The sequence below is a fragment of the Oncorhynchus tshawytscha genome, linkage group LG06, assembly GCF_018296145.1.
Source record: "Oncorhynchus tshawytscha isolate Ot180627B linkage group LG06, Otsh_v2.0, whole genome shotgun sequence".
Classification (NCBI taxonomy): domain Eukaryota; kingdom Metazoa; phylum Chordata; class Actinopteri; order Salmoniformes; family Salmonidae; genus Oncorhynchus; species Oncorhynchus tshawytscha.
This window is the reverse complement of record NC_056434.1, coordinates 48,899,584-48,925,937: the sequence shown is the minus strand read 5'-3', so window position 1 is coordinate 48,925,937 and position 26,354 is coordinate 48,899,584. Positions and strand designations below refer to the sequence as shown.

Below are 26,354 nucleotides of genomic sequence, written 5' to 3'. Positions count from 1 at the left end.
AACCCTGATTCAGATGACCATCCTACCGATGCTAGATTACAGAGACATAATTTGAGACCGTCAGTGTTTTGCATGACAATAACTGACAAAATGTAATGACCGCCCTAGACTAGAGTTCAATCTTTTTTGTAATACAATATAATTACAACATAAATACACAGTATATTGAGAAAGACAAAGAAATGGAGCTTGTAATTTTTTTTAACTTTCTATTGATTGCATTGTCTCCCCTCAGGTCAAAAAGAACAATGTCAAGCTATGGAACAATGTTGGCCATGCTCTGGAAAATCAAAACAATTACGAAAAAGCTCTGAGATATTTCCTTCAGGCCACCCGCGTCCAACCAGGTAAGACAGACTTATCACCCTCCCGTTATATTATTGTCTCTTGGACTTCAAAGCTATGGTAGAAGATGGTATGGTAGAAGATGAAACGATGACAAGATACCATTGATTTTCATCAATATAATATAATTGAGTCTGCTCAACGGTGTTATTGTGTGAAACGGGCCGTATTTGCTGTGCTCCTTCTCCAACTGTGTTTTCAATTGAATCACACAAAACTTTACTAATCGATTATACTGCTAGACAGAAGTGGCATTGACCATGGAAATGAGGGCTGTGTCCCATATGGCACCCTATTCTCTATATAGTGTACTACTTTTGATATAGTCCAGGGCTCTTGGGATGGACCCAAGAATTATTGTTCAGTAAAGCCATTCAAATAAATCCATGTCTCCCAGATATTATTGCTGGTTGAGTAGAGATGTTCCAGACTCCTCCGGTCAGTTGGAGTGTGGAGAGAGCAGTTGGTGTGTCTACACAACAAAAACACAATGCTTAAATGTTCACAGGGAAATGTTCACACTTAACATGTGTGATTGACCTTATCTCAACCAATTTATAGATATCAAATTAGGGCTGAATGCCATACAGTCTAATTTAAAGTGGGGATTAACTGTCATGCAAGTTACAAGTTACATGTGTGACTGGGCTGACTCTCATAGAACTCAGCATTTAATGACAACGCCTTTCATGGAACTCAACACGTGTGACTATGTGTAGGACATACAGTGTAACGGAGCTGATTCATACAAGTTAGCGTGTGACATGGTTGACTTGTAGAGCTTAACATTTCTGTCTGTCATAGAAATTTTGTGACTGCAGGCAGGGGAAGCAAATTCATATACTGGTAGGCTAAAGTACAGTACTATGTAACCCTCCATATATGCCTGTCGCCTACCAACATGGCTTGTGCATACAGGTCATGTCATGGAGCAGGAAACATGTACAGTCGCTAGTGAAAGTCTACACACCCCTTGCACAGTCTTCACATTTTCTTGCCTTAAAATTTGATTAAATTCGTTTTTTTTTACCTACTGATCTACACAACGTACTCCACATGTTCAAAGTGAAAGAAAAATTAAATACATTTTCAACCAATAAAAAAATAAATAGTAATAAAGATGCCTTAATTGCGTACAGTACTGTGAAAAGGGTGTGATTTGGATGGGCATTCTATGTGTTGTATTTCTTTGTGTTTGGCCGAGTGTGGTTCCCAATCAGAGGCAGCTTTCTATTGTTGTCTCTGTTTGGGAATCATACTTAGGTAGCCTTTTTTCCCACCTATGTTGTGGGATCTTGTTCTTGTATTGTTGCTGTTGAGCCCTACAAGGCTGTACGTTTCGTTTTCTCTTGTTTTTCCTGGTTATCATTAAAGAATTTGAGTAACCCACCTCACGCTACATCTTGGTCTCATTCGAACGACAGTCGTCACACCTTTCTAATTATTTCTACTTTTGCATATTTTTTTCTACTGAATGTTATTAGATTTTCAACCAAAACCTAATATTAGATAAAGGGAACCTGAGTGAACAAATAACACATCAATTGCATACTTATTTAATAAACAAAGTTATGCAACACCCAATGCCCCTTTGTGAAAAAAGTAATTGCCACCCTACACTCAGATGGTTGTGTCACCCTTAGCAGCAATGACTCCAACCAAACACTTACTGTAGTTGTTGATCAGTCTCTCATGTCACTGTGGAGAAATTTTGGCCCACTCTTCCATGCAGAACTGCTTTAACTCCAACGTTTGTGGGTTTTCAAGCATGAATCAAATCAAATTGTATTAGTCACATGTGCCGAATACAACAGGTAGACCTTACAGTGAAATACTTACTTACAAGCCCCTAGTCAACAATGCAGTTAAAAATATGAGTAAGAATAAGAAATAAAAGTAACAAGTAATTAAAGAGCAGCAGTAAATTAACAATAGTGAGACTATACACAGTGGGGTACCGGTACAGAGTCAATGTGCGGGTGCGCCGGTTAATTGAGGTAATATGTACATGTAGGTTGAGTTATTAATGTGACGATGCAAACTGTAGATGATAACAACAGAGAGTTGTGTATACATGCTTCGGCCATGTTCGATTGTTGGTGATGTGGACACCAAGGAACATGAAGCTCTCAACCTGCTCCACTGAACATGCACCCCTGAGGGGCCCCTGTGTTGAGGATCAGTGTGGCGGATGTTACCTACCCATACCACCTGGGGGCAGCCTGTCAGGAAATCCAGGATCCAATTGCAGAGGGAGGTGTTTAGTCCCAGGGTCCTTAGCTTATTGATGAGCTTTGAGGGCACTATGGTGATGAACGCTGAGCTGTAGCCAATGAATAGCATTCTCACATAGGTGTTCCTTTTGTCAAGGTGGGAAAGGGTAGTGTGGAGTGCAATAGAGATTGCATCATCTGTGGATCTGTTAAGGCGGTATGCAAATTGCAGTGGGTCTAGGGTTTCTGGGATAATGGTGTTGATGTGAGCCATGACCAGCCTTTCAAAGCACTTCATGGCTACAGTCGTGAGTGCTATGGGTCGGTAGTCAATTAGGCAGGTTACCTTAGCGTTCTTGGGCACAGGGACTTTGGTGGTTTAAACATGTTGGTATTAGAGTCGGACAGGGAGAGGTTGAAAATGTCAGTGAAGACACTTGTCAGTTGGTCAGCAAATACTCGCAGTACACGTCCTGGTAATCCGCCTGGCCCTGCGGCCTTGTGAATGTTGACCTGTTTAAAGGTCTTATGCATGTTTCAGTGTTATTTTCCTCAAAGCGAGCATAGAAGTTGTTTAGCTCGTCTGGTAGGCTCGTGTCACTGGGCAGCTCTCGGCTGTGTTTCCCTCTAATGGTTTGCAAGCCTTTCGAAATCCGACGAGCGTCAGAGCCGGTGTAGTATGATTCGATCTTAGTCCTGTATTGATGCTTTGCCTGTTTGATGGTTTGTCAGAGGGCATAGCGGGATTTTTTCTAAGCATCCAGGTTAGAGTCCCGCTCCTTGAAAGCGGCTGCTCTAGCCTTTAGCTCAATGCGGATGTTGCCTGTAATCCATTGCTTCTGGTTTGGGTATGTAATTACGGTCACTGTGGGGACGACGTCATTGATGCACTTATTGATGAAGCCAGTGACTGCCGTGGTGTACTCCTCAATGCCATCGGAGGAATCCCGGAACATATTCCAGTCTGTGCTTGCAAAACAGCCCTGTAGCTTACCATCTGCTTCATCTCACCACTTTTTTATTGATTAAATCACTGGTGCTTCCTGCTTTGATTTGTGCTTGTAAGCAGGAATCAGGAGGATAGAATTATGGTCAGATTTGCCAAATGGAGGGCGAGGGAGAGCTTTGTATGCATCTCTGTGTGTGGAGTAAAAGTGGTCCAGAGTTCTTTTTCGTCTGGTTGCACATTTAACATGCTGATAGAAATGTGATAAGACCGATTTATGTTTCCCTGCATTAAAGTCCCCGATCACTAGGAACGCCCCCTCTGGGTGAGCGTTTTCCTGTTTGCTTATGCCGAAATACAGCTCATTCATTGCGGTCTTAGTGCCAGCATCAGTCTGTGGTGGTATGTCGGCAGCTACGACAAATACAGATAAACTCTGTCTGTAGATAGTGTGGTCCACAGCTTATCATGATTACCTCAGGCGAGCAAAACCGAGACTTCTTTAGATATCGAGCACCAGCTGTTATTTACAAAAATACATAGTCCGCCGCCCCTCGTCTTATCAGACGCCACTGTTCTGTCGATACAGCGTATAACCAGCCATATGTTGATAATGTCATTGTTCATTCACGACTCCGTGAAGCATAAAATATTACAGTTTTGAATGTTCCGTTGGTAGTTTAATCTTCCTCGTAGGTCATTGATTTTATTTTCCAAAGATTGCATGTTTGCTAGCAGAATGGAAGGTTGTGGGGGTTTATTCGATCACCTACGAATTCTCAGAAGGCAGTCCCCCTCTGGCCTCTTTTTCTCTGCCTTCTCTTCACGCAAATGATGGGGATCTGGGCCTCTCCCTGGGAAAGCAATCTATTATTCACGTTGGGCTCGTCCGCCTCGTTAAAGGAAAAAAGGGATTCTGCCAGTCCGTGGTGAGTAATGGCAGTTCTGATGTCCAGTAGTTATTTTCAGTCATAAGAAACAGTAGCAGCAACATTATGTACAAAATAAGTTTTTAAAAATAAGTTGCAAACAAAACACGCATAAATCCACAATTGGTTAGCCTTGTTCTCCGGTGCCATCTTGACAGAAAATAGAGAGTCCGTAAGGGGGCAAATACTTTTTCACTGCACTGTATGTCTTCACACCCCAGAGTAATACTTGACCTTTGGCAGCCATTACAGCTGTGAATCATTTTAAATATGATTCTACCAACTTTGCACAACTCTTAGGTCAACTTACAGTGAATTCAGAAATCATTCATACCCCTTGACTTATTGCACATTGTTGTTACAGCCTGAATAACTTGATTTAAATATGTTTTTCTCACCCATCTACACACAATACCGCATAATGACATAGTGAAAACATGTTTTTAGAAATGTTTGCACATTTATTGAAAATGAAATGCAGAAATATCTCATTTGCTTAAGTATTCACACCCTTGCTATGTTAGAATCACCCTTGGCAGCGATTACAGCTGTGAGTCTAAAGGCTTTGCACACCTGGATTGTACAATATTTGCACATTCTTTTAAAAAGTATTCATGCTCTGTCAAGTTGGTTGTTGATCATTGGTAGATAGCCATTTTCAAGTTTCGCCATAGAGTTTTAACTTAAGTTGGCTTGAAAATCTAACTAGGCCACTCAGGAACATTCAATGTCTACTTGGTAAGCAACTATATTGTATATTTGGCCTTAGGTTTTAGGTTATTTTCCTGCTGAAAGGTGAATTTGTCTCCCAGTGTCTGTTGGAAAGCAGACTGAACCAGATATTCCTCTAGGATTTTGTCTGTGCTTAGCTCTATTCCGTTTATTTTTATCCCCCAAAAACTCCTTAGTCCTTGCCGATGACAAGCATACCCATAACATGATGCAGCCACCATCGTGCCTGAAAATATGAGTAGTACTCAATAACGTGTTGTGTTGGATTTGCCACAAACATAACACTTTGTATTCAGGACATATAGTTAATTTGTTTGCCACATTTTTGCAGTTTTACTCTAGTGCCTTGTTGCAAACAGGATGCATGTTTTGGAATATTTTTTTTATTCTGTACAAGCTTGCTTCTTTTCACTCTGTCAATTACGTTAGTATCGTGGAGTAACTACAATGTTGTTGATCCATCCTCTGTTTTCTCATATTACAGTCATTAAACTCTGTTTTACAGTCACCATTGGCTTCATGGTGAAATCGCTGAGTGGTTTCCTTCCTCTCCGGCAACTGAGTTAGGAAAGATGCCTGGGTCTTTGTAGTGATTGGGTGTATTGATACAGTACACCATCCAAAATGTAATTAATAACTTCACCATGCTCAAAGGGATATCTAATGTCTGCTTTTGAATTTATGGATGCATCCACCTATAGGTGCCCTTTGACTCATTGGAAAACCTCCCTGGTCTTTGTGGTTGAATCTGTTTTTGAAATTCACTGCTTGACTGAGGGACCTGTGTGGGGTACAGAGTTTAAATGTATTTGGCTAAGGTGTATGTAAACTTCCGACTTCAACTGTGTGTGTATGTAAACTTCCGACTTCAACTGTGTGTGTGTGTGTGTGTGTGTGTGTGTGTGTGTGTGTGTGTGTGTGTGTGTGTGTGTGTGTGTGTGTGTGTGTATGTGTGTGTGTGTATGTATGTATGTATGGAGTCAAATATCGAAATAATATTGTCTAAGAATAATGTTGTGATACTTAACTGTAAAGATTTGTTTCTCCATCACTACACCATTGTAGAGCTATGCTGTGTATTGTGTGGTCCTATTGAAATGATGCGTCCCAAAAGTAGTGCCCTATATTGGAAATAGGGTGGCAATTGGCACACATACAATGTTCCTCTAAACTCCCTCAGATTAGCTCAGTTCAGATATACTGTTCAGCCAAACCACCACCTGACCTGACTGCATGGGCATGTACAGTACTACTAATCCCTAAACCCGATTCAGTCTTGATATCCCTGCCAAGTTGTCATACCTAAACCCAAGTGCATTCTCATGTGGCATGACATCGGAGCCCATATGAATGTGGGGAGGACCTACAAAAACCTGAATGAGTCCAAGGAAGCTGAGGAAGCCTACCTGGTTGCCAAATCCCTCATGCCACTGTATATCATAAGGCCAACAACGCCTCAGCCCCCAGGTGTATTTAAGAGGGGAAACATCAGTTGTTTGTTTTTCATAATGTTTCTCCATCATCCTTTGAGGGACATGACAATGAGAGGAATCGGTAGCTGGGAGGTACCAGCAGCGAGTGGGAAGAATAGTGTCTCATTGTTCATTGTGCCAGGCTTTTAGACAAAATCCCTCTGTGTTAAGTTGTGTTTTCTATTTGTTGTCAGTTGCATTCACACTTTTTTTTTTTTTTTACCTTTTGTTTATCCAGGCAGTCAAGTTTGAACAGGGTATTTTTTACAATGATGTCCTGGCACCTGGTTTAATCTCTACACATGACAGATCATTGATCAACAGGACAACCTTAAAGAAGCACCTTTTTGAAATCAACTCAAATAAAAAAAATGGTCACATGCTTCGTAAACAACAGGTGTGAACTAACAGTGAATTGGTTACTCACAGGACTTTCACAACAATGCAGAGAAAGTAAATAGAGAAATAATAGAAAAGTAAAACACGTAATAAGATACACAATATACAAGAGATACCAATACCGAGTCGATGTGCAGGGGTACGAGGTAATTAGGTAGATATGAACATATAACTATGAATAAAGTGACAGATAAACAGTAGCAGCAGCATGTGATGAGTCAAAAAAGTTAGTGCAAAAAGGGTCAATGCCGATAGTCCGGGTAGCTATTTGGTTAACTACAGTATTTAACTTTTTGGCGGTCTTATGGCTTGGGGGTAGAAGCTGTTCAGGATCCTGTTGGTTCCAGACTTGGTGCATCGGCACCACTTGCCGTGTGGTAGCAGAGAGGACAGTCTATGACTTGGGGCACTGAAGTATTTTACAATCTTTAGGTCCTTCCTCTGACACCGCCTGGTATAGAGGTCCTGGATGGTAGGGAGCTTGGCCCCAGTGATGTAGTATGCTGTCCGCACGACCATCTCAATGGTGCAGCTGTTGAACTTTTTGAGGATCTGAGGGCCCATATCAAATCATTTCTGCCTCCTGAGGGGGAAGAGGCATTGTCCTGCCCTCTTCATGACTGTGTTGGTGTGTTTGGACCATGATAGATCCTTAGTGATGCGGACACCAAGGAACTTGAAACTCTCGACCTTCTCCGCTACAGCCCCTTCGATGTAAATGGGGGCCTGCTTCCTGTAGTCCATGATCAGCTCCTTTGTCTTACTGACATTGAGGGACAAGTTGTTGTCCTGGCACCACACTGCTAGGTCTCTGACCTCCTCCCTATAGGCTGTCTCATCGTTGTTGGTGATCAGGCCTACCACCATTGTGTCGTCGGAAAACGTATTGATGGTGTTGGAGTCGTGAACAGGGAGTACAGGAGGGGACTAATCACGCACCCCTGAGGGGCCCCCGTGTTGAGGGTCAACGCGGCGGATGTGTTGTTGCCTACCCTCACCACCTGGGGGCGTCGCATCAGGAAGTCCATGATCCAGTTGCAGAGGGAGGTGTTCAGTCCCAGGGTCTTTAGCTTAGTGATGAGCTTGTATGGCACTATGGTGTTGAATGCTGAGCTGTGGTCAATGAACAATATTCTCACATCGATGTTCAAGTGGGAAAGGGCGGTGTGGATTGCAATAGAGACTGCGTCATCTGTGGATCTGTTGGAGCGGGGTCTGGGATGATGGTGTTGATGTGAGTGAGCCATGACCAGCCGTTCAAAGTATTTCATGGTTACAGATGTGAGTGCTACATGGCATAGTAGGATTCCTACTTAGTCCTGTAACAACGTTTTGCCTGTTTGATGGTTTGTCGGAGAGCATAGAGCGATTTCTCATCAGCGTCCGGGTTAGTGTCCAGCTCCATGAAAGCAGCAGCTCTAGCCTTGAGCTCAGTGCGCATGTTGCTTGTAATCCATGGCTTCTAGTTAGGATATGTACGTACAGTCACTGTGGGGGCATTGTCATTGTCTGCACTTATTAATGAAGCCAGTGACTGATGTGGCGTACTCCTCAATGCCATCTGATGAATCCCAGAACATATCCCAGTCTGTGCTAGTGAAACATTCATGTAGCTTAGCATCTGCTTTATCAGAACATTTCAGTATTGAACAAGTCACAGGTACTTCCTGTTAGATTTATTTTCTTCTTGTAAGTAGGAATCAGGAGGATAGTGTTGTGGTCAGATTTTCCAAATGGAGGAGGAGGGAGAGCTTTGTATACGTCTCTGTGTGTGGAGTAAAGGTGGTGTATAGTTGTTTTTCACCTCTCGTTGCACAGGTGACATGCTGGTAGAAATGGGGTGAGACAGATTTCTTCTGCCTCTGGGTGAGCCTTTTGTTTGCTTATGGCTTTACACAGCTTGTTGAATGTGGTCTTAGTGCCAGCATAGGTTTGTAGTGGTAAATATAGATAAACTATTTTGGTAAATAGTGTGGTCTACAGCCCTCAAACTCAACTCTGGACCTCGAAGCCAGATCCACTACATTTTTTTCATTGTTCACCTCTAATCGGGGACTGATTTAGACCTGAGGTGTGTGGAATTAATTATCAGGTAGAACAGAAAACATACAGGCTCCGGACCTCGTAGGGTAAGAGTTGAGTACCCCTGATCTACAGTTTATCTTCAGGCGAGCAGAACCTTGACACTTCCTTAATATTAGAGGTCGCGCACCAGCTGTTGTTAACAAGGACACACACCACCCTCTTGGGCATAACTAACCGACATTTTGGTTGATCGCTCAGCACTATTCTCCAGTGAATGTGCATTCCCAATAGAACAGAGGGTAGAGGCGGATTATTTACTCTCCGCTGTAGTTTTATCAGGGTACTCGCACATTGGCCTCTATCGCCATCTTTCTCTTCTGAGTGCCGGGGATTAGTGCCTAGTCCGGGGTGAGCAGTATGTCCTGTGCGGCTGACTCATTGAGGTAGAAATCTTCATCCAAATTAAGGTTAGTCATCGCTGTTCTGATGTCCAGAAGCTCTTTTCGGTCATAGGAAACGATGGTGGAAACATTATGTACAAAAAAAGTTAAGATTAGCGCCAAAACCCTCCCCCACAAAATAGCAGAATGGGCCAGGAGTCCGTAAAATGGATGTTGTACATTCCAGCGTCATTCTTTGACATGAATTTAAATGTTTAGTCATCAAATCATGTTTAGCTGTCTAATGCTAATCAGTGCAACTCATTCACCTCTAGTCTGTTATAATGATGGAGGTCAATAAAGGCCATGCCTCTTATCTGACTTCCTACCCACACCAAAATGTCGGTTATTTTTCACTTTTTGTGGGCTCGATGCGCAGTTTCTCTAGAGATAAATCAGATCATGCCCGAACTGTGCAATGTAAGTAGGGAGTTGTTGATTCCAACAGGCCAATATTCTACAAAATTAAGTGCAGCTTCAATTACCATAATCAACTAAAGTGGCACTTCTTCACGCTTTACAGAACATTGATCATCATTTAAATGTTAAGTCTCCTGAAGACTTGTTTTTGTAAAAACCTTTGGCATTAATTGATCATTTAATAGTCAGTTTAATAGTCTGAGCTAATGCTCAGCTGTCTAATGCTTAGAAATGCAGCTCTGTCGCCTCAGCTCTGATGAGGCTACGTTTTTAGAGGTCAACGGGAGGCCGGACTAATTTCCTACCCCAATCCCTCAAAGTTGGTTTATCTAAGGAATCAAGGAAATGGCAGTGCCTCAGCCTGGCCTAGTGGTTGCGCTGCAGACTCTAGATTACATCTCTACTGTCGGTCTCTCTCTGTAACTGCCCAGTTCTCACTATTCTATTGTTCATAAAATACAAACCGAGTTCTGTGATCCGATCTCCTTGTTAAAAACCTAATGAAATAGCATCTGAAATCCCTACAAACATGACTGGCATGTGAAAGCCCTTTGGTCATTATTGTAGGTAAGCGTTGATGTGGTGTTTCTTTGTCATTTATGAGTGACAGTTCCCTCAATTTATCCACCCCAAACTTCCAGAAGAAAAACAACTTCTGGACTATGGCCTATTTGATAATAATAATTTGAAGGGCCTGACTGTACTTCCCATGCGAGGGGTCAGCTTCGAAACAAATTACGATTTTGTGAATAAGCAGCGGGGCTGATTTCTTCAATTTTATCCTCACGAAACGGAACAGGCGAGGCCTTGTCTGAGCTTCAAGGGATTTTTCAGCTGAAGCATGCAAGCGGCTATGGCCATCATGTATCGACGACCGATGCTGAAGGGACTGAACAGGATTTCCGCGTGGGGCCCAATGATAATTGCTTTTGATACACTACACTTATTTTGATCATTCCTCTTATTCATTTGGTTTTCCCCAAACGAGTTAACTGTCTATATCCAGATTTCCGCTTCTGTCCAGGAATCCAACGACTGACAACCCCATGGCATGAAACGGACAACATGGTGCTTTAGTACGTGTTTTATACGGTTCTGTGAGCCTGTCGATGGAGGAAGTCCCTGCCTCAGTCTCATGTTCTCATAATGTATTTGAAAGAATGTGTCACGACTGTCTGAAGAAGAAGTGGACCAAAGCACAGTGTTGTGAGCGTACGTTACTTTATTTATATAAATGACGCCAACAAAACAAGAAACAAAGACACGACCGTGAAGCTTACAAGGGCTATAGTGCCACAAACAAAGATAACCTCCCTCAATAACAAAAGGGAAAAAGGCTGCCTAAGTATGAATCCCAATCAGAGACAACGATAGACAGCTGTCCCTGATTGAGAACCATACCCGGCCAAAACATAGAAAATCAGAACATAGAATGCCCACCCAAATCACACCCTGACCAAACCAAATAGAGACATAAAAAGGCTCTCTAAGGTCAGGGTGTGACAAACTGCGTAAACTCTGATTCGATTAATCGGTTTAGAAAACATAAAAGAAACAGATCTTCTCTCCCTCTGGCTGTATGTGTGGCTAGTATAGAAATGTATCACTGTGGGATATATATACAAATTTGATCTTTTTCTTCCAAGAAAATCCAACTGTGAAAAAATTCCACTCATGTTGGCCATGACAGAAGCATATTGCCCACATCAGAGGCTGTCGGTGGCTTTGAAATTATATTGATATGCTAGTTTTCCAGCTCAGTCATTATTATGGCCTCTAAGAAAGTGACTTGTTGTCTCTTCTGTTGATTGCTTTGTAATTTTAAGGCCATGTCTGAAACATCGGTACAGATGTAGGATCTTAATTTGAGCCAGTTTGCTACAGCAGGAAAATAATTCTGCAGCAACAGGAAATGTGAATTATACTTGATGGACATTTTTCGTTAGGGAAAATCCAGGTTGACATTTTAAAGTGGAAATTACAAACTTAATAAACCTTTTTAAGCCTTGAATACACAACAGGTTTGCATTTCCTGCAATGCTATCTCTCAAATTAAGATCCAAAATCTCATGAAAAGTGATGTTAGTTTAACAGTTAAGAACGTACCATAAGCTCACTCCACAGCTAGCTTGGAAAGTCAAGGATGGAGCCATCCAATTGTTACCATTTGGGTGGCTCAAAAAGTTCGAACGTTATCAAGGGAGGGAAGTCACGTGCGTTGCGAAGCAGAGGATCACTGGTTCGAGCCCAGGATCGGGCAGTCGGGACAGTGGAGGAAGCTAAGCTGTTAGCAGCACACTGACCCGGGTAACAGTAGTGCCATGACCCGGATGCACAAGTTGTGCTCAGCTTGACGGCTTGGATCTCTGTGGGGTGAGTGTAACAGAGTTAAGAACGTACCATAAGCTCACTACATTCTCTATGTCATGGGTTCTCAAACCTTTCGGGGCCCGGGGACGCCCTTTTGTGATGGCAAGTTAATCAAGGACCCCACAACTCGAGTGAGATAGAAATAGCATGCAATGAGTTTTACAATGACTGGCCGTGCATGGCCGGACATGCGCCCTGGGAAGGAACATCTTTTGTTGTCAAATTGACTGGGGGCTATTTCTATATGTTTGACGCTTGCCCCAGTCAACTTGACAACAAGAGATGCCTTTTGACAATATACGAAGGCTGCACCATTCAAGTGGGATAACATATTGTGAAACGTCATTACACTATTACTGCAGATATATTAAGGACATTGTCTGAAGTTACAATGCAAAAATATGACATATACCTCCTTTAGAAACCTCTGTGATAGGCGGCAGCATTTTCACTTTTGGATAAATAGCGTGCCCAATTTCAGCTTCCTGCTACTCATGCCAAGAATATAAGATATGCATATTATTAGTAGATTTGGATAGAACACACTCTGAAGTTTCTAATACTGTTTGAATCATGTCTGTGAGTATAACAGAACTTATGTAGCAGGCAAAACCCAGAGGACTAACCATTCAGGACATTTTTTTTTTTAGGTCACTGTCTATTCAATGAGATTTCATTGGGGAACTGGATTTTAAAACCAATTGTTTGCAGTTCCTACCGCTTCCACTGGATGTCACCAGTCTTTGGAAAATGGTTGAGGTTAATCCTTTGTGAAATGAAGAAGTACAGCCATCTTGAAACAGTGTAACACTGTTGAGAGTTGGGCAAGACTAGAAAAGTAGCGTCAGTTTGTTGTTGTCCTGTATTGAAAACAGATAGACCCGTCTTCAATTTGATCGATTATTAACACTTAAAAATACCTAACGTTGTATTACAAAAGTCGTTTGAAATGTTTTGGCAAAGTTTACAGGTAACTTTTGAGATATTTTGTAGTGACCTTGCGCAAATTGGTAGCTGTTTTTTTCTGGATCAAACGCGCCAAATAAATGGACATTTTGGATGTATATGGACGGAATTAATCGAACAAAATGGACCATTTGTGATGTTTATGGGACATATTGGGGTGCCAACAAAAGAAACTTGTCAAAGGTAGGCATAATTTATATTTTATTTCTGCGTTTTGAGTAGCGCCTGCAGGGTTGAAATATTATTTATCTCTTTGTTTACTGTTGTGCTATCATCAGATAATAGCTTCTTATGCTTTCACCGAAAAGCCTTTTTGAAATCTGACATGTTGGCTGGATTCACAACGAGTGTAGCTTTAATTTGGTATATTACATGTGTGATTTAATGAAAGTGTGAATTTTATAGTATTTTATTCGAATCTGGCGCTCTGCATTTTCCCTGGCAATTGGCCAAGTGGAGAGCAATTGGCCTATCCCAGAGAGGTAAATGGATACTTTGGGATTTTGGCAATGAGGCCCTTTATCTATTTCCCCAGAGTCAGATGAACATGTCAATACCATTTGTATGTCCGTGTCCAGTATGAAGGAAGATAAATGGGCTCATTGCCAAAATTCTGAATGATCACTTTAATGAATGAATTACATATATTTGTTCATTTATTACATTGTATTATTTAACACCCTTTAAATGTATTCCATGGATCCCTCAGACAAAATGTGTTTAATCTGTTAGTAATGTTCATTAAAAAAAATTAATGTAAAAAAATATATTTTTAGACGCGACTTTAAGAACTCCTGGTCTACATTCTCTTTTATTTATTTAATTTAACCTTTATTTAACCAGGAAGGGCTCATTGAGATTAAAATCTATTTTTCAAGAGCGCCCTGGCCAAGATAGGCAGCACCAAGTCAATACAAAAAAATTAGACAGACAACATGAAAAACTACAAGTAATCTAGTAAAAACCATCGAATTCACACGAGTATAAAACAGCAAATTTTAAAAAATTGACAGGTCAGGGAATCAGCCTCAAAATCCTTCATCAGTGATTTAAAAACACCAAATCGGGACAAGTTCTTCCAGTTGAAAAGTATTTTGTAAGGTGTTCCAAGGCGATGGCGCAGAGTACATAAAAGCCCTTTTACCAAATTCAGTTCGGACATTTGGAACAGTTAGCAGGATAAAGTCCATTGAACGAAGAGAGTACCCACCACAAAAATGCAAAATAAAAAGGTAGTAAACCCAAAATGGCTGTGTAAATAAAAGTATACCAGTGACTGAGCCTACGAGTGACTAGAGAAGGCCAGCCAACCCTGGTATACAAAGTTCAGTGGTGCGTAAGGGTTTTGCAGTTTAAAATAAATCTCAAAGTACCATGGTAAAGAGTGTCAAATGATCTCAAACACTGAGTGGAAGCATTCGTATATAAAATATCCCCATAGTCTAGGGATATATAGCCTCCTTCTGGCTTCAAAAGAAAAACAGGCCTTATTCCTAAAATAAAATCCCAATTTCAGCTTCAATATTTTTTGTAAATTGTTGAATATGCAATTTAAAAGAGAGGCTGTCATCAATTAAAATTCCAAGATATGTATATGGGGTTACAACCTCAATCTCCTTGCCCTGACAGGTAGTAATAAGTGAAAGGTTCAGAGGTCTATTTCTTGCATTAGAAAACACCATTAGTTTTGTTTTGTCAGTATTGAGAATAAGGTTCAATTGACACAAGGTATGTTGAACAGTAAAAAGCAGTTTGCATGTTCTGGAAAGCTTTTGTAAGAGACAAGGCACAACAGTAAATAACAGTATCATCAGCATAAAAATTAAGTTGTGCATTTTGGACATGCTTGTCTAAATCATTTATATAAATAGTGAATAAGAGAGGACCAAGTACAGAGCCTTGAGGCACACCATTCAATACAGACAATTTAAACAGACAAAAGCCCTTCAAATTGAGTGCACTGAGTTCTATCAGACAGATAAACCATGCAACTGCATGCTCCGAAAGACCTACACTTGACAATCTCTGGCTTAGTATAGCATGATCAAAAGCCTTAGAGAAATCAATAAAAAGTGAGACACAGTGCTGTTTTTTGTCAATGGCTTCAGTGATATCATTTAAAACCTTCATGGCTGCTGTAATTGTGCTATGCTTCTTCCTGAAGCCTGATTGGTACATTGATAAAATAGAGTTAGTAAATAAAAACTATTTTAGCTGTTCACTTACAAGGGTTTCAAGTATTTTCATCAGGGGTGACAGCTTTGAGATTGGCCTATAATTATTTAAAAGAGTTGGATCTCCCCCTTTTAAAAGTGGGAGGACAAATGCTGATTTCCAGATCTTTGGAATTTCATTACATTCCAGGGTTAGATTGAACAGAGATTCAAGTGGTTCAGCTATGAAATCAGCTTCCAGATTTAAAAAGTAGGGATCCAAAAGATCAGGACCTGCAGGCTTTCTCTGATCTAAGGATTTCAGGACTTTATGTACCACCTGCACTGAGAATGGCAAAAAGCTAAAAGTTTGACCAGCTCTCACTGGTTCATCCACGCAGGGTTGTACAGAGAGGACACTGAATCAATCAGCCTACCAGATGATACAAAGTGCTCATTGAAACAATTCAGCATTTCAGTTTTGTCATATATAGCAACAGAGTTCTTCAAAACACATGACGTTAATTCATTAACATTACTGTTACCAGACATAGACTTAATAGCCTTCCAAAACTTTCTAAGGTCATTCAGGTTATCAGTGGTAACAGACATAAAATATTCAGACTTGGCCTTCCTGAGAAGAAAAGAACACTTGTTTCGTAATAGTTCACCTGGCAAACTAGTGTCCAGTACCCCTAACCTGTCAGAATGAAGTTAATAACAAACCAAAACAACTGCAAGCATATAATATAGTGTGATCTAATCTCTTTCATGTGGAACAAGCATCATGGATCAGTTACTGATCAATCGTCAACAAATTAGAGATAAGGACTAGTTTATTATGTTACCCTTCAAGATCATTCCAGGGAAGAAGTACGCCACCCGTGTGGCGCCCAACCACCTGAACGTTGTACATTAACCTGGCAAACCTGAGCCGTACCAACTCTACAGACAGGCAATCAGCATGAGGCCTGACTTCAAGCAAGCCTACATCAGCAGGCAAGGCCCCTTTACTAACATCCTACATCAGTTGGCAAGGTGGTTAGTTTACACCATATCAGAATAATGATGTTGAACAAGGCTGTTGACTATCTCTTAACATCCTTCATCAGAAGTCTATTTAGTGTAGTTACTACCTCCATCAGGGTGATGTACAATCTACATCATAACTGTTTAATAACAACCTTGAGCATACTGATATTTGAATGGTTACCATATACGTCAGTAGGCACTCCATCAGAAGTTGAATTAATTAATTTACAACATACGTAAGCAGTCAATTACATTAATTCAACTCAGTGAAGGGTCCATTGACTGCTGACGTAGGTTGTAAATGACTAATTAGACTTAAACGAATCAATTACATAAGCAGTCATTCTAGATTCTATGTTGGACTTCGGCGGTCATGACATTTTATCAGACAGTTATTGTTATGCAGTTGACTGCCGGTCCAATGGTAATTGACCGTTAATGAACATAAAACATGGTTAGCATCTCCAGGCCTCCACACTTACAAGCCGCTGATGCGTGCCTTTGGAACATCTGGAACATTATAAAAGTATAATAAGCCATTTAATATACACCATCACAATAAATCAATTTATTTTAGGCAGGGCCGAACAAACATGATATGACATGTATTTCAGAAAAACCGAATAGGAGTCATGCCATAGACTTAAGACTACTTCATTTATCAGACAAGATATGCTTATGAGTCCCATGCCATAATTTTATATTATGTGATTTTATTGTAAAAAAAAAAAAAGAAAGTATATTATTGAACTTAGCTGAATAAAATGGAAAGGATATTTTTTCCCATTCCGGAGCTAGTGCCAATATGAAGTGGCTATGTTGAGTGTAAAAGTGATCATTTGAAAAAGGTCCTATACGCTAGATTTAGAGTTATTTGGAATGATACAAACCTTAGAATGTCTTCGAAATCAAAACATATGAGCTGCATGATGCGACTGAAGGCTATTGACTATTTGAAATGTAGCAACAACAAAAAAGCTTGCGCTCTTTGACTTGCCTCAGGCGACACACACTGTTCTCTAATCAAGTGATCATATTTTCAACCATCAGACTATTCCCAATTTAATCTTTACTAATATGTCCCAAAAAATAAATGAAAATGTTCCATTATCAAACGGATAGGAAAAGGAGCAGGGGAATCATCCCTATGCACTCAAATAGTGAATGGAGACCGCTTTCCCACAGTTTAAATCATGCCGTCTAGGCTACTCCGATTTTAGAGTGGAATAGTTGAGAAATAACTATAGTAGCAGCTGGGATCCTCCACTTTTTAGTGGAAACCATCAAAACTCTGCTTTCACCTGGGATTGCATATAGAAATGTCTGGGTTTATAAGAATACTTCCACTTCACGCATCAACCACTGTTAGGAGTATGCAGCCACTCGCTGCGCGACAGGTGATTTTCCGCCCAAACTCTGTATGCTATGGGCTCTTCAACCCTGTTCCTGCAGCTACCCCGTGCTTAATTTGGGAAACCAAGTGAAATCTTTTCGGGAACATCGATAGTATCATGTTTTCACGACAAAACGTATTTAATTAAACTGTTGACAGCCCCTATCTCTGCGCGCTTGAGAAAGGGATGAAGGAGAGAGAGGAGATGGAAACGCACAGTGGTGAGATATTATGTAGCTAAATGTAATGTCAGCTTATTAATTATGAAAATATTTTTTTTAAATGCCCTAATACTAGGCTATTCAAAATCAAATTCACTATAATTGTAGGCGAACTCTGTAAGCTGCCCTGTATTGCCTAAGCCTATATGTTCTCTCCCAGACTCGTGGATAGAAAGTAACAATACATAACAGTCCACACTCAAAGGCGATTACTTAAATCTTGTTTTTTAATGCCATGCGTAATAGCCTGCCTGCGGTAGGCTATTAGGCTATGTATTGTATAATGGCACAATCATTATTTGAATTCCGGTTTTGGGGGCGGGGGGCTTGGGCTCATATATAGGCCTATGTGTATACATAAGCTCTAATATGCATAGGGATGTTCTACATGCAACGGCTTAAATGCTTTGAATAAATCATCACCTTAGGAAACTCTGTCCATTTTGTTGTTTAGCTTTCAAACAACATCCACAATGACCAAGTTTTCCACTCAGTTTCAACCTGTTGTTGAACTTCTTTCTTCATATTGATCATCACATTGAGGTCAGACATTTTTGACTAACGCTGAGTTTTAAAGGCATAATACTGTTTTGATAAGTGTTTGATGTAAGCTTCGATTGCATTTGCATTGATGTCAGAGTGGTTAGAGGTACAATAGAGCATTGAGTGTCAGGCCATTAGTGACCTGACGTCGTTAGCCAGTTAGGTACTACCAACACATGTCCAGAGAGCATACAAGGAGATTACTGTGACTCATGACTGCCGGTGTGGTGGTAATATATATGGTCACCGCAACAGCCCTAATTCTACACCAACATAAGGTATTTTGTTTACATCCTTCATCAAAGCCATTAAATCGGCTCTGTAACACAGTTGGCTGGTCAGACTACTTGTCAACTGTACAGTCTACTATATCACAGTGACAGTGTGTTCATCAAAAGCCAGTTATTTACTCTGCTCTAACACAGCTGACCAAGCAGACTGCTTGGGCTCCCGAGTGGCGCAGCGGTCTAAGACACTGCTTCTCAGTGCTAGAGGCATTGCTACAGACACCCTGGTTTGAATCCAGGCTGTATGACAACTGGCCGTGATTGGGAGTCTCTTAGGGCGGCGCACAATTGGCCCAGCATCGTCCGGGTTTGGCCGGTGTAGGCCGTCATTGTAAATAAGAATTTATTCTTGACTGACTTGCCTAGTTAAATAAATAAAGGTAAAATAAAATAAAAATGATTCACTATACAGTCTGCTCTACATCATAGTGACCGTGTGTTCATCAAAGCATGTAGATCAAGGAGAAGGCCCAGTGGGGTCAAAAACATGATTCCCCTGTGTTTTATATATATTTCCACACGGAGGTTGTAATACTGTGAAATTATGAAAATTATGATGATTCCATTTTAGTGGTAGAAATGAGTTAGACCAATAAGAAAGAGAGTTCTAAACCTAGCCAATAACAGCTAGTTTTCAACTCCCCCCCACTCAGACCACTCCCAGACAGTCCTAGCTAAATTCTTGCATGAGAAATTGCTCTTTTCTAAGAGTTTCTTTTTGGAAACAATCACAATTGTTACCCAGAAATTATTTGATATTGAGATCAAAACGGCTGCATTGGACCTTTAACAAACAACAATAGAGAATTGATGTCCATAAGATGAGTTATAATTTTTGCATAGCCAGTTGTGAAGGTGAGCTTTAGATTTGGCTTGATTTCACTTTTCTTTCTGTACAAACCCAGAGGGGAGCTGCTGCTGAAGATGAACAAGCCACCCGAGGCCCGGGATGCCTACCTGCGGGCCCTGGAGCTGGATAGAACCAACGCTGACCTCTGGTACAACCTGGCCATCGTCAACATCGAGATGAAGGAGCCTTCAGATGCCCTGAAGAACTTCAACTACGCCCTGGAGCTCAACCCACACCACAAACTGTCCCTCTTCAACTCTGCCCTGCTCATGCAGGAATCCGGTATGTGACTGAGGCTGAGAAACTCAGGGTTGTATTCATTAGTGCACATCGTAGCAAAACGTTTTGCAATGGAAAACGAAAATAAGCATACAGGAATGACACTTCCTGTATCGGCCCGTTTGCTTCCGTTTCGCTCCTACTGAATACAACCCAGGCTCAACCAAAGCACGTAGCAGTTGTTTTGTTTAGTTAACCTTTATTTAAAATCAGGAAGTTCCATTTGAAATGTAGATTATCAATCAACAATGAATCACTCATCTTGTCATTAATAAACATTACCAGATAAGAGATAAGGGGTTCTATTTTGGGCTGTTGTCAAGCCAATTGTCAAATGCACGCTCGGTTGCCATTTCGCCCTGTTAAAGCCGTCTCTCTTCTATTTTCAAACCCTAGTGTCAGGATTGGTAGTTTACCTTTCTTATATGAGCTCGCTTGCGCTGAGGTGGGAGGGGTATTATTTTGGTGGTGCATTTTTAAAAAACTTCATGTAGGCTATATGCCCGTCATAGAATGAGAGATAAGATAATCCCGTGACACTCCTATTTAGAAACATTTAAATTCTGTTCCTTTTTTGTTTGATTTTAAAAAAACAAAGCCCTTAATAGGCTACCCTTGTTTCCACAACAATGTATCTGGTGTCTTTCTTATCCTGGCCATGCATTAGCCAAGTAGCCTATGCATAAAAGGTTTCCAAATGGTCTACTCGTGAGGCTTTTGCCGACATGCTTTTGCATTATTCACAATTCACATAGGTTCTACCTGCAGTGCATACTCCATTAGGCTTGAATCCATCCCCATTTCCAAAGACACGGTCCTCCAAACGTAGGCTATTCCGTCTATAACGCCATATCAACAGTAGGCCTACAGATGTTACAATACAGTTTACAGGAGCCTTGTATTTTTTTTTTTTTTGAGGTGCAGTGCAATGTGTAAAGGCCTATACTCATTGAAGCCAATTACAACAATGTAGACTCCAAACATAGAGCAATAACTGTTTAAAAATGTATTTATTTTTACTGTTGCTATCACACACTAGCCTATGCTATTATATAAACTTGTAGTATTATTCCACAATGGACTAGGAGGAGATTATTTCGTGCCCCCAGCCAAATTGGAGTTGATGACAACGCAAAGACATTCAATAACCTACAGAACTTGAGACAAACACATGCAGTATTATGCTATGGAACGCCTTGTTAGACCAGTGAGTGTCCAAGCCCTCGTCACACCTACAACTTATTTATTCATTTAAACCCAAGCCTTTCATGCCACCGGCAGCTATTTTGCACATAATAATGGCTGTGAAAATATCAAAAATATTTCTGACACCCCCGGACCTATAGCGTTAGATTTACCATTGCATTAGAGTACTAGAGCTCTATTTTAAACAAACCTAATGTCTTTAATTATTCTACTGAAGAGGCTTGGTTTCATTGGAACTGGAGCCCTTCAGGTGTGCCGTCTGTAGCTCTGTTGACTAGATTGTTTACCCAGATAGCCATGTGAGTTCAAGGCCAAGTTCACAGTCCTGGTGCTGCCTTGGTGCCTCCTCCTCCTCTTCCTGGTGCTGACTTTTCCTCCACCCCCTTCCCCTCCTCCTGGGCCGCTCTCTTTACCCACGCTCATTTTCAGCGTAACTTATCCTCTTGGTAAGAGGCCGGGGCAGTGCTCCCTTAACCATGAAGGTGAATTTAAACAAAAGTCCCAGCACGCGACACATCAACATTTTCTTCACATTTGCAGACTAACAAGATATACCAGTGTGATTAATGGTCCCCCGTGGTGCGAGCAAATGTACCATGATAGCAGGTTGGGTCGACAAGGATTTCAGATTTGGGAATTGGACAAAATAAGTATTATTACAATTATTATAAATGCACCTTAACCCTACCCACTAGGTGTGTGTGGCGTGGTGTGTGTGTGTGTGTGTGTCTCGGCACTCCCCTGGCTCTGCCCAGATCACTCACGGTTCGCTGCAGCTGTAAAATGACAGAATAATTTCGGCTCTAGGTGTTATTGTTAATAACGGTGTTCTAATAATGCTGTCACTCACCACCAATGTTTTTTTTCTGACTCCCTGTATTCTTTGTGCTCTTTCTCTTTTGGTATGACTCTCATTCTGTTCACGGTGGCCCAACTGTTGATTCAATTGTAGGTGTGAGTTTATGACTTGGTGCCAGCAAGAGGCACTTGGCACTCTACGGGGTTGTTGCGGCTGCGCGTACAGTGTGCGGCTGCACGTACACCCAGCATAGTTTACAGGCACAGGGCACATACAATAAGTTAATATTAAAAAATGAAAACTCTTGGGACACTCTTTAGTTGCAAGCACTGATAGATGTAATAAAACGTTATGGTGAAACGTTGGGCAGTATAAATTGTGTGTATTTTATTGAATGCCATTCCTATCTTATCATACAGTTTTTGCTGTACAATCTGCGCCTGTGACTTGCTGAGTGTGCGTGCCCCACCTTTACCCACAAACCAGTATAGTGATGTTGCCATCCGAACACATTTAACAAATCACACCTACCTCCAACTAAATAAACAATGACTGTTGTTCTTATTGTGCCCTAACCATTATGTGTGTGTGTGTGCATGTGGGTGTGCATTTTTCTTTGTCTATGTTTTCCAGGTGAGCCCAGGTTCCGTCCGGAGGCCAACCGTCGTTCCCTGACCTACATCCAGGAGGAGCCAGACGATGCCAGCGGCTACTTCAACCTGGAGATGCTTGCCATGGACGCCGACAAGAATGCTACAGCCGAGCGCTGGATGAGGGAGGCCACCCGTCGCGCCCTCTTCAACCTGGCCCTGCTCCACTCGCAGTCTCGACAGGAGGTGGATGCCCTGCCTGTATTAGACGAGCTGCTGCACCACCACCCAGAGCATGTTAACGGTTTGATTCTCATGGGGGATAGACATCCTGATGAACCACAAGAAGGCCATCCAGGGTGCCAAGATCTGCTTCCAGAGGATCCTCCGTATGGACACCCACCAACGTGCAAGGGGGAACACACAACCCTGCGTGTGGTCTACTTCGAGGAGCGAGACCTGCCGGGAGCGGAGCGCTGCGCCTGGCGCCCCAACGAGGAGTATGTGCGCCGCCACCTGGGCATCGCACGCGGCAAGACGGCGGCCCCATGTCTGCAGCGGTGCAGCCGCTGAGCCCAGCGTCAGCAGAGGGCGCGGCTACGCTAGCCAAGGCGGAGGAAAAGAAGCTGGGTAAGGAGGAGGAAGGGAGTGGAGCCACCGACAGCGATAGGGTTGGGGAGGGTGCCGGGAATAAGAAGAATGCACGGAAATCCTCCTCGGCAAAAAGCTTTCGAGGTGGTGGCGACAGCCAATCAGAGCATCTGGACGGCAGCCAGGCTGACAAATAGCTGAGGACTAAGAGCGAATCCACAAAAGAGATTAAAGATATAGAGAAGAAACGGGCAACCGCCTTGAAGAGACTGGAGGAGATTGACTTTATATTATTGCGGTGATTAACCTTGTTGTTATTTACCGCAGCGCACGACACATTTTTGTAGAGCTACTAACAGCTCCTGAATCACAGGTGTGATGCGTCCTAGATTGCACCCTATAATAACATATACAAAACATTAGGAACATGTTCTTTCCATGACAGACTGGCCAGGTGAATCCAGTTGAAAGGTATGCTCCCTTATTGATGTCACTTATTAAATACATTTCAGTCTAAATGAACGGGAGGAGTGAGGTGCCAATAAGTTAAGCTGTTGAGACAATTGAGGGTGAATGGGCAAGACAAAATATTTAAGTGCCTTTGAACGGGGTATGGTAGTAGGTGCCAGGCGCACCAGTTTGTGTCAAGAACTGCAACGCTGCTGGGTTTTTCATGCTCAACAGTTTCCTGTGTGTATTAAGGCAAAAGGAGGGGTGGATCTCAATATTAGTAAGTTGTCATTTAACCACTAGGCTACCTGCCGACCGATTTGAGTGTTGGACTTGTAACCGAAAGGTTGCACGATCGAATCCCCGAGCTGACAAGGTACAAATTTGTCGTTCTGCCCCTGAACAAGGCAGTTAATCCGCTGTTCCTAGGCAGTCATTGAAAATAAGAATTTGTTCTTAACTGACTTGCCTATTTAAGTAAAATAAAATAAAAATAATAATGTTTTGTACACTCAGTGTATATAGTGCACTACTTTTGACCAGGACCCATAGGTTAGAAGCCCATAGTAGTGAATAGGGTGGCATTTCGGACACTGCCACAAACTCGGTTGGTTTTAAGAAACAAAACCGCTCCCCACTTCATCATGCATGGTTTAACTCATTTTTTATTTTTTTTATCATGTTTAGGGGCTACCCTACCTGCTGTGTCCTATAATTTTAACACCATTGCGAGTATTAAAGGGAAATTGTGGTTTGTTTGTTCTCTGAACAGCACGAGAAAGGAAGAGCACAACACGATTTGTCATAGTCTATTTAATCCTCACTACAGATGCATAACCCTGTGTGTTGCTTCTTCTGAATGTCATTTTATCATATCCTAATTTATGCTGGTTTGTTTTGATATGTTTACCAGGTAAGTTGTTGAGCACTGGATTTCTTTATGTGTGACTCACTCTGTGCGTAGCCAGGTATTGTGTTTAAAAAAGGAATGATTGTATCACGAACAATGAAAGGAAATGACGTAATGGACACTACTGCAGGCATACAGGATCTCTGTACATTGTATGCATCTCCAAATAACCCATTACTACAGCTGCTGCGCCAGCATACTACACCACATTTCACCCCATTGACTATTTTCACTTATTGATCTCACCCTTTACTTCCTTTTTGCCACGTCGTCAGTGTTGCTCTCCTCATAGTGCTTCCATGGAGCTGTTTGTCTCATATTCAGTTCTATTCAGTTCATGTCTGTCCAACCCCCCCCACGCACATGCAACCTGACCCACCACCAGACAGAAATATTGTTTTCTGCTGTTAGTCTTCACTCTTCACGTATAACATCTCTGATTGCGACAATACCAGGCAGTTTTGGCGTGAGGATTGTGACACATGCTCCTCCTCACCCCTCTCCCTTCCATGTTCTCCCTCAGGCTGTGCCATGTGTTTTTTATCATTTACACAAGATGCTTCCTCTCTCTTTGAGGGAGGATTTCACAGCACAGTTATTGTGCATAACAGTTCCTCTTTATTTTTTATTTCTCCCACTGCAGCTCAGCACGTTGACCTTGTTCTCTTTTTCTTTCCATCTCTGTCTGTCTTCCTTCACTCTCTTTTTATGTAATTAATATGCTGTTTGTTGCCATCTTGATTTTTTTTTTTCAACTTGTCATTCTAATGTTGAGTTTGAGTTACCTGGAATGGAAGTGTTTTTGTTTGATGTTTGATGAAAGAGATAATGTGACTTGTCAGAAACCTATGATTAGCTAAGTGAAACAAAAACTCGCCTGCCATTGTTTTGCCTCTCTTTAACCCCTTATTTAACCCCTCAGTGTTCCATGATTGTTTTGTATCCTGGTGATTAGTTGCAGACCTCTACTGTGCAGTGTCAATCTGTTCCTTTTTCCTCTTCGCACTCACTGAAAGTTGGTGTGTCCATCTGTTTCGCACTCACTGTCAGTCACGATTACCCTAATGGAAATCTGCTGATATCTTCAATTAAGAAACATTGTCAGTGTGATATGATGGTTGGCCTGAGGCCTCATATGAAACATGACTCTCCTAGCAGTCTCAACATGATCATGCATTTACTTATCGTTGAGCTCCTAAAACACTACATATTGTGTATGTACAGCTGCTTATATACGTCCAGTATGTATTTGTTTATTTATTGCATGCACTGTGAGCTCTCAGTACTGTTATTGTTTGCCACCTAAAATATATGGTACGTTGTTTAGCATGGCTCTCTTTTATCATGCAAGACGAGTGCTTCGAAAGTGTTACAATTGTAATCAATCAAGAATATTTAAATGCCTTGAAAGAAAGAGTCTCGCCTGCAATGATATCAGATTTGTAGAGAGCACATCAATCAGCCACTAAAATAACCACCTGATATTTAAATTATATTCAAGCACCATATCTATCACTTTTGTCATGGGCAAATATGTTTCACCTGCAATGTAATTGATAAATAATTTCTTATTTTAATTGCTTTTTTTATGGTGACCAAAAAAACAAACACTTTTTTGATGTATTTTTATAACTATGTCACCTGTTTTCTAATATGAGCCCTGATATCGACTTGGCTCCTGGGTGCTTGATAGTGGTGGGGATTCCAGGTGCTTTTCACTTCTATGTGTTATTTTTCTGTATGTCTTACAGCTAACGTCTAGTCTCCCTTGGCAGACCGGTTGCCTTCCACAT

At 41.5% G+C, this 26,354-nt stretch overlaps 1 pseudogene; it reads left to right on the top strand.

The window, feature by feature from the left end:
* LOC112252659 overlaps positions 1 to 24,062 on the top strand; it is a 67,591-nt pseudogene extending 43,529 nt beyond the window's left edge.
* Positions 24,063 to 26,354: the final 2,292 nt, after the last annotated feature.